Source organism: Gorilla gorilla, chromosome 18 (genome assembly GCF_029281585.2).
Source record: "Gorilla gorilla gorilla isolate KB3781 chromosome 18, NHGRI_mGorGor1-v2.1_pri, whole genome shotgun sequence".
Taxonomy (NCBI): domain Eukaryota; kingdom Metazoa; phylum Chordata; class Mammalia; order Primates; family Hominidae; genus Gorilla; species Gorilla gorilla.
In genome coordinates, this window is record NC_073242.2 from 76,342,488 (window position 1) to 76,351,317 (window position 8,830).

General features: G+C 35.2%; 1 protein-coding gene across 6 annotated transcripts in view; it reads right to left on the reverse strand.

The window, feature by feature from the left end:
- Positions 1-8,830, reverse strand: part of ITFG1 (integrin alpha FG-GAP repeat containing 1) — a 304,948-nt gene that overhangs the window by 134,016 nt on the left and 162,102 nt on the right. The gene's annotated exons all lie outside the window — the stretch shown is intronic.

Consider the following 8,830-nt stretch of genomic DNA (forward strand, 5'->3'; position numbering starts at 1 on the left):
AGGTACATTCAAGGTTATTACTGATAGGTGAAGACTTACTCCTGTCATTTTGCTGAATGTTTTCTGTTTTTTCTCTATATACTTTGTTTCTTTATTCCAATCTTGTTTATGAATGTGGTTTCACAGTTTTTTGCAGCGACAAGGTTTAATTCTTGTCTCTGTTTTCTTTTAATATCTGTTCTATTATCTTTCTCATGTTTTCATGATGGTGAATATTGTCCTGTGGCTGCTAGATCTCGGACTACCTTGACTATTTCTTGTAAGGCTGATCTAGCAGTAATAAATTCTCTCAGATTTTTTTCTGGGAAAGACATTATTTCTCTCTCTCTGCTGAACTACAGCTTTGGTGGTTATAGTATTCTTTGGTTTTTACAGTTACAGTATTCTCGGTCGTATCATGTAAAACAATTATTTTTTCTTTCAGCACTTTGAATACATCATCCCACTCATTCATAGCCTGTAAGGTTTCTGCAAGAAATCTGTTATTCTAATTGGAATTCCTTTGTATGTGACTTGACTGTTTTGCTGTTCTTTTTTGCTTTTTCTCCTCATTCTCTTGCTGTTTTAAAATTTTTTTTCTGTCTCTGACATTTGACTATTTAATTTCAATATGCCTTGGGGAGGACCATTTGCAGTTGATTCTCTTTGGAGACCTTTGAGATTCCTGAATTGAAACGTCCATCTCTCTCCACCAACATGGAAAGTGTTCATCTACTATTTCATTAACCAGATTTTCTATGTAATTTTCCTTCTCTTCACCTTCTGGAATTCCCATAAGATTACTGTTTGTGTGCCTATTGGTGTAACTTAAGTTTTGTAGGATTTCTCTCACTCTTTTGCATTCTTATTTCTTTTTATCTCTGACTGGGTAATTTGAAATGACAGATCTACATATTTAAAGGTTCTTTCTTAAGTTTGATGAAGTCTGCTACTGCAGCTGTCTATTTTATTTTTTATTTCATTCATTGAGTAATTAAGCTGCAGGATTTCTGTGTGGTTTTTATTTTTTTATTATGATTTATACCCCTTTGTGAATTTCTTATCTAAGTCTCGTATTGTTTTTATGAGACTGTTGAATTGTCTACATGTATTTTCTTTTGTCACACTGAGTTTCCGTAATATCATTATTTTGAATTCCTTTTCTGGTAACTGTTGATTTCTTTTACATTGGGATACATTATTAGAGATATGATATGGCATTCATGATGCCATTTTTCCTTGCTTTTTTTTTTTTGAGACAGAGTTTCGCTCTTTCGTCTAGACTGGAGTGCAGTGGTACGATCTCGGCTCACTGCAACCTCCACCTTCTGGTTTCAAGAGATTCTCCTGCCTCAGCCTCCCAAGTTGCTGGGATTACAGGCGCCCACCACCACATCCAGCTAAGTTTTGTATTTTTAGTAGAGATTGGGTTTCACCATGTTGACCAGGCTGGTCTAGAACTCCTGACCTCGTGATCCACCTGCCTCGGCTTTCCAAAGTGCTGGGATTAGAGGCGTGAGCCACCGTGCCCAGCCTTTCCTTGCTTTTTAATGTGTTTTTCTGTATCCCTATATTGATGTCTCTGTATTCGATGAAATAATCAGTGATTCCAAATTTCCTAGTGTGCCTGTTCTAGAAAAAGACTTTAGAGTTTCATTTTATTGTGCCAGTTGGGAATAGTGTGGTGATTTTGCTTATGGATGAGTGTAGTAATATAGGCTCTGTGCAGACTTTTCTCCCTTTTATTTACTCATGAATACTCAAGGCTACAAGTGCAGTTTTTTTTACATGGGTATGTTGCACAGTGGTAAAGTCTGGGACATTAGTGTAATGATCACTTGAATAGTGTACATTGAACCCATTAAGTAACTTCTTATCCCTCAACCCCCCTCACCCTCCTTCCCTTCCAAGTCTTCAGTGACTATTATTTTACAATCTATGTCCATTCTGCACATTAGAAACTTGACTTTGTTTCTGAATTGTTTAAATTAAGATAATGGCCTCCAATTCCATCCTTGTTGGTGAAAAAGACATGACTTCATTCTTTTTTATGGTTGAGTAGTATTCCATGCTCTCTCTCTCTCTATATATGATATATATATCATACATACAAATACACATATACATACATGTGTATCTGTATATATGTATATACATATATATGATATATATCATATACAAGCATGATATATAATATATATCATATACAAGCATGATATATAATATACATCATATACAAGCATGATATATAATATACATCATATACAAGCATGATATATAATATATATCATATACAAGCATGATATATAATATATATCATATACAAGCATGATATATAATATATATCATATACAAATGATATATAATATATATCATATACAAATGATATATAATATATATCATATACAAATGATATATATTATATATCATATACAAATGATATATATCATATACAAATGATATATATCATATACAAATGATATATATCATATACAAATGATATATAATATATATCATATACAAATGATATATAATATATATCATATACAAATGATATATAATATATATCATATACAAATGATATATAATATATATCATATACAAATGATATATAATATATCATAAATATGATATATAATATATCATAAATATGATATATAAATGTGATATATATCATATTTTCTGTATGCAGTCATCTGTTTATGAACTTAGTTTGATTACATTATCTTTGCTAGTATGAATACTGCTGCAATAAATATACAAGTGCCGGTATCGTTTTGGTATAATGATTTATTTTCTATTGAGTAGATATCCAGTAGTGGGATTGCTGCATCAAATGGTAGTTCTATTTTTAGTTCTTTGTGAAGTCTCCAAACTGATTTCTATACAGGTGTACTAATAAACATTCATACCAACAGCATATAAGAGTTCCCTTAATTCTGTATCCTTGCCAAAATCTATTATTATAGAGTTTTTGGTAACAGCCATTCTGACTGGTGTAGGATGATGTCTCATTGTGGTTTAGATTTGCGTATCTCTGAGGGTTAGTAATGTACATTTTTTTATGTGCTTCTTGGCCATCTATATGTCTTCTTCTGAAAAATGTCTACTTGAGTCCTTTGCCCACTTTTAAATGGGGTTACTTGTATTTGTTTTTTTTGGTTGTTGTTGGATTATTTATAAATTCTGAATATAAGTCCTTAATCATTAATCAGATCTGTAGTTTAAAAATATTTTCTCCCATTTTGCCAGCTGGTCTGTTCACCCTGTTGATTATTTCTTTTGCTGTGCAGAAGCTTTTTAGTTCAATTAAGTCCCATATGTCTATTTTTGTCATTGTTGATTATGCTTTTGAGGCCTTAGTCATGAATTAGCTGCCTGGTGGCCAGAAGAGTTTTCTCTCCAGGATTTCTTCCAGTATTTTTATTATTTCAGATCTTATATTTCAGTTCTTGATCCATGTTGAGGTAATTTTTATATATGGTGAGATATAGGGGTCTAGTTTTCATTATTCTGTATATGGCTGTCCCATTTTCCCAGCAGCATTTACTGAAAAGATTGTCCTTACTGATTGTTGTTTTTGTCTTAACAAAGATCAGTTAACTGTAGACTTTTGGCTCTATTTCTGGTTTCCACATTCTGTTTCATTGATCTATGTGTCTATTTTACTTAATACCAGTACTATGTTTTGGTTACTGTAGCCTTGTATTATAATTTGAGATAAGATAATATGATGACTCCAGGTTTGTTTTTGCTCAGGAGTGCTTTGGTCATTTGGGCTTTTCTTTTGTTCTATATAAATTTTAGGATGTTTTTTCTAATTCTGTGAAAACTGACACTGGCATTTTCATAGGAATTGCACTGAATCTGTATATTGCTTTGGGCGTTATGGTCATTTTAATGACATTGATTCTCCTGCTCCAGGACCATGGGATGTTTTTCCATCTTTTTGTGCCATCTACAATTTCTTTCATCAAAGTTTTGTAGTTTTCCTTGTAGAGATCTTTCAACTTATTAGTGAAATATATTCCTAAGTATTTTATTTTGTCTTTTGTAGTCAGTGTAAATGAAACTGCCTTCTTGATTTGTTTTTCAGCTTGATTTGTATTGGTGTATAGAAATGCAACAGAGTTTTGTATGTTGATTTTGCATCTTGTAACTATACTAGATTTGTTTATCAAAACTAAGAGTTTTCTGGAGAGGTCTTGAGGATTTTTCTAGGTATTAGACCATATCTTTAGTGAATACAGATAGTTTGACTTTCTCTTTTCCAATTTGCATGGTTTTCATATCTTTCTATTGTCTGATTTCTCTGGTTAGGACGTCCAGTATTATTTAGAATAGGAGTGGTGAAAGTGGGTATACATGTCTTGTTCCAGTTCTTCGGTGAAGAGCTTTCAATGTTTCCACATTCAGTATGATGTTGATTGTGGGTTTGTTGTATATGGATTTTATTATTTTGTGGCATGCTCACTATGCCTAGGTTTTGATGATTTTTATCACGAAGAGATGAATTTCATCAAATGCTTTTTCTGCATTTACTGAGATGATCATACAGTTTTTAACACTGTTTATGTGGTGAATCACATTTATTAATTTGCATATGTTGAACCATCTTTGCATCTCTGGAATAAATCTTGCTGTGCTGTTGGATTCGATTTGCTAGTATTATGTTGAGGATTTTTGCATGTATGTTCACCAGATTTTCTCTTTTTGTTGTGTACTTGTCTAACTTTGGTATCAGGGTGATAACAGTTTCATATAATGAGTTAGGGAAGATTCCCTTCTCCTTGATTTTTTGGAACAGTTTCAGTAGAACTGGTACCAGTACTTCTTTGTACATTTGGGAGAATTTGATTGTCAATCCACATGGTCATGCAGCTCTTTTGTTGTTTTGGGGAGATGTTTTTATAGTGATTTAATCTCACCACTCATTATTGATCTGTTCAACATTTATATTTCTTCCTATCTTGAGAGGTTACGTTTCCAGGAATTTATCCATTTCCCCTAGGTTTTCTAGTTTGTGAGCATAGAGTTGTTCATAGCATTCTCTGATGATCTTTCATATTTATGTTCTATCAGTTGTAATGTCTTCTTTTTCATTTCTGATTGTATTTATCTGAATCTTCTGTTTCTTGGTTATTAGAGGGAGTGGTTTATCAATTTTGTTTACATTTTCAACAACCAACTTTTTGTTGTCTTGATTCTTTGTATTTCTTTGGTCTCAATTTTATTTAGTTCTGCTTTAATTTTTATTATTTCTTTTCTTCTGCTAGCTTTGGGTTTGGTTTGTTCATGTGTTTCTAGTTCCTTCAGGTTTGATGTTAGTTTGTTAATTACCTTTGTTTTTGAAGGCAGGGCCTCACTCTGTTGCCCAGGCTGAAGTGCAAGTGGCACAATCGTGACTTATTGCAGCCTAGACCTTCTGAGCTCAAGCGATCTTCCCACCTTAGCCTCCCAGGTAGCTGAGTCTACAGGCATGCATCACCATGTCCCGGCTAAGTTTTTTTTGTTTTTTATTTTATTTTATTTTTAAATTGTTTGTAGAGGTAGGTCTCGCTATGTTGGCCAGGCTGGTCCTGAACTCCTGGGCTCAAGGGATCCTTCTGCCTCAGCTGCCCAAAGGCGCTGAGACTACAGAGATGAACCACCAAGTACAGCCTTTTTTTTTTTTTTTAAATGTAGGCATTTAACACTATAAACTTCCCTCTTAGCACTGCTTTTGCTATATCCCAGAGGTTTTAACATATTGTTTCCACTTTCATTCTGTTCAAAAAAATTTTAATTTCCTTTTTAATTTCATTGTTGATCCAAAGACTGTTCAGGAGTGTGTTGTCAATTCTGTCTATTTATACACTTTCTTGTTTTGTTTTTTTGAGATGGAGTCTGGCTCTGTCGCCCAGGCTGGAGTGCAGTGGCACAATCTCGGCTCACTGAAACTTCCGCCTCCTGGATTCAAGCGATTCTCCTGCCTCAGCCTCCTGAGTAGCTGGGATTACAGGTACACGCCATCACGCCCAGTTAATTTTTGTATTTTTAGTAGAGATGGGGTTTCGCCATGTTGGTCAGGCTGGTCTCAAACTCCTGACCTCAGGTGATCCACTGGCCTCGGTCTCCCAACGTGCTGGGATTACAGGCTTGGGCCACCGCGCCTGGCTATTTATATAGTTTTGAGAATTTCCGTTGGTATTGATTTCTAGTTTTATTCTGCTGTGATCTGAAAAGATACTTGACATGAGTTTGATTTTTAAAAATTTTTTGAGACTTGCTTTGTGGTAACATATGGTCTATTTTGGAGAATGTTCCATGTTCCGATGAGAAGAATTATATGGTTAGAATGTTCTACATGTGTCTATTAAATCCATTTGGTCTAGAGTCTAATTTAAGTCTAGTGTTTGTGGTTTTTCTGTCTCAATGTTCTGTCAGTTGCTGTGAGTGGCCTGTTGAAGTTCCCCACTATTATTGTATTATTGTCTATCTTTGTCTTTAGGTGTAGTAATATTTGTTTTAGGAATCTGGGTGCTCTGGTGCTGGGTGTACATATATTAGGATTGTTATATTCTCTTGTTGACTTGATTCCTTTCTCATTATAAAATGACATTCTTTCTTTTTTACTGTTTTTGATTTAAAGTATGTTCTATCTGATATGAATATAGTTACTCCTGCTTGCTTTTGGTTTCCATTCATGTGAGGAAAATCTTTTTCCAACTCCATTACCCACAGTCTGTAAGTGTCTTTACCAGCAGAGAGGATTTCTTATAAGCAGCATGTAGATGGCTGATTTTTAAAAACCCATTCCATCAATTTATATCTTTTAAGTGGAATATTTATGTCATTTACATTCAAGGTTAATATTTTATACTTTCCCGCACTTTTATGGTGGTAAGTACTAACCCTTTGTTTCCATGTTTAGAATTCCTTTGAGTATTCCTTGTAGGTCCAGTCTATTTGTGACCACTTCCCTTGATGTTTGCTTTTGTGGCAAAGACTTTATTTCTACTTCATTTATCAAGCTTATTCTACCAGTATATAAAATTCCTGATTGACAGTTTGCTTTTTTTTTTTTTTTTCTCTTTAAGAACTCAGAAAAAAGGCTCTCAATCCATTCTGGCTTGTTAAGTCTCACACTGAGAAGTCCACTGCTACTCTGATAAGGTTTCTCTTATAGGCAACTAGACATCAGATTTTTTCCTACATGTTGACTTTATACAGTTTGATGACTATATTTCTTGGTGAACTATGTCTTGCAATGCACTTTTCTGGTATTTGCTGGGCCTCTTATATTTGAATATGTAAATGTTTTGCAAGACTAGGGAAATTTTAACGTAGTATTTCCTTAAATAGATTTTCCAGTCTTGTTACTTTTTCTTCTCTTTTGGAAATACCAAGGATTCATAAGTGTAATCATTACTATGTAGTACATATTGAAGTCTTTGTTCTTTATTTTTTTCTGACTCTATTAATTTAAAAGATTTGTTTCAAGCAGTGAGATTCTCTCCTTTGCTTGCTCTAGTCTCTTGTTGAAGCTTTCAACTGTCTTGTTTAATTCCTTCAATAATTTTTTATTTTCTAGCAGTTCTGGCTTTTTTAGAAATAATGATATCCATCTCATTGGTACACTTGTCATTCATATTCAAAATTAATTTGTTGATTCGTCAGTACTGGTTTTCAGATTTGTCTTATTTCCATGAGATTCTTTACAATCAATAATTTAAATTGGTATTTTGATTATTTCTTTTTGGTTAGGATCTATTACCAGAGAATTACTGTTTCTTTGGGGATGCCATAACCCTTTGCTATTAAATACTTCAGCATTATTAACACTGATTTCTTTGCATATGAGAAAACAGTTGCTTCTTCTTGCTTTTGAATTTACTTTCTTTGGGGGGAATTTTTTTTTTTTTCTCTTCAGGATGTGACTATGATGTTATGTAGGGCTGTTTCTCTTTGCTTCTGGGTATGTTCAGTAGCAAAGACTCTGTACAATATTAGTTATAAATAGCTTTAATGTGGTGGCTTTATAAAATGGCAGTTGTAGTAGCGGTGTACTGGGTGGATGAAGAAGCCACTTCAAAATACTGAGAAGCCAGGGTGGCATGGGTGACGGTGGATGCAGAGGTCACATGAAGCCTGTCTCCTTCCTGAGTGCTGTGCATCTTTTTCAGCAGATTTGCCTTGTGTTTTGGAGGCTGACCTGGTCAGTAGGTGGTACATGCCAGTTAGAGCAGGCTGCCATGATAGCAGTAGGGTTTATATGTGATCTTTGTTAACACCTGTAGAAGCGCCTTCAGTGTCCCAGGTGGTGGGCTGGGCCCTGGAGTGCTCAAGGGCTTGAGTCACCTTCTCTCTAGGATGGGGTGGTAAAGCTGAGTAAAGCCAGACTGGGGAACCCTGCACTCAGGCCCCCCATGGCAGATGTACACACCAGCCCTGAGAGGGGTGGTGGGGGAGTCCTCAGGCCCCTGGTGAAATCTGCTGAGGTCTCCGCTTGGGGAGTGAAGGGCGGTACCAGCACCATGGCTTTGACAGGCAGGAATGAGATCTGCTACCTTTACTCACCTTTGTCTGACATTCAGAATATTCGGTTAGGTTAGACAATGCTGTTTCCTTTTAGGCTGCAATGCTGTTTACTTCTAGGATGAAACTGTATCAGACTTTGTAGTGGCTGTGCATGTTGATATCCTGGCCAGTAGGCAGTGCGTGCAGGTGAGAGCCAGCTGCAGTGGTGGTATTACAGTTAAGGCTTGACCTTTGTTAACTTGGTGATGTACTTGGGTTTCCCAGGCAATGGGTTGGGCCACGGAATTCTCAGCGGTCTCAGTCCTGTACTTTGCTTCCAAGGTGGGAAATA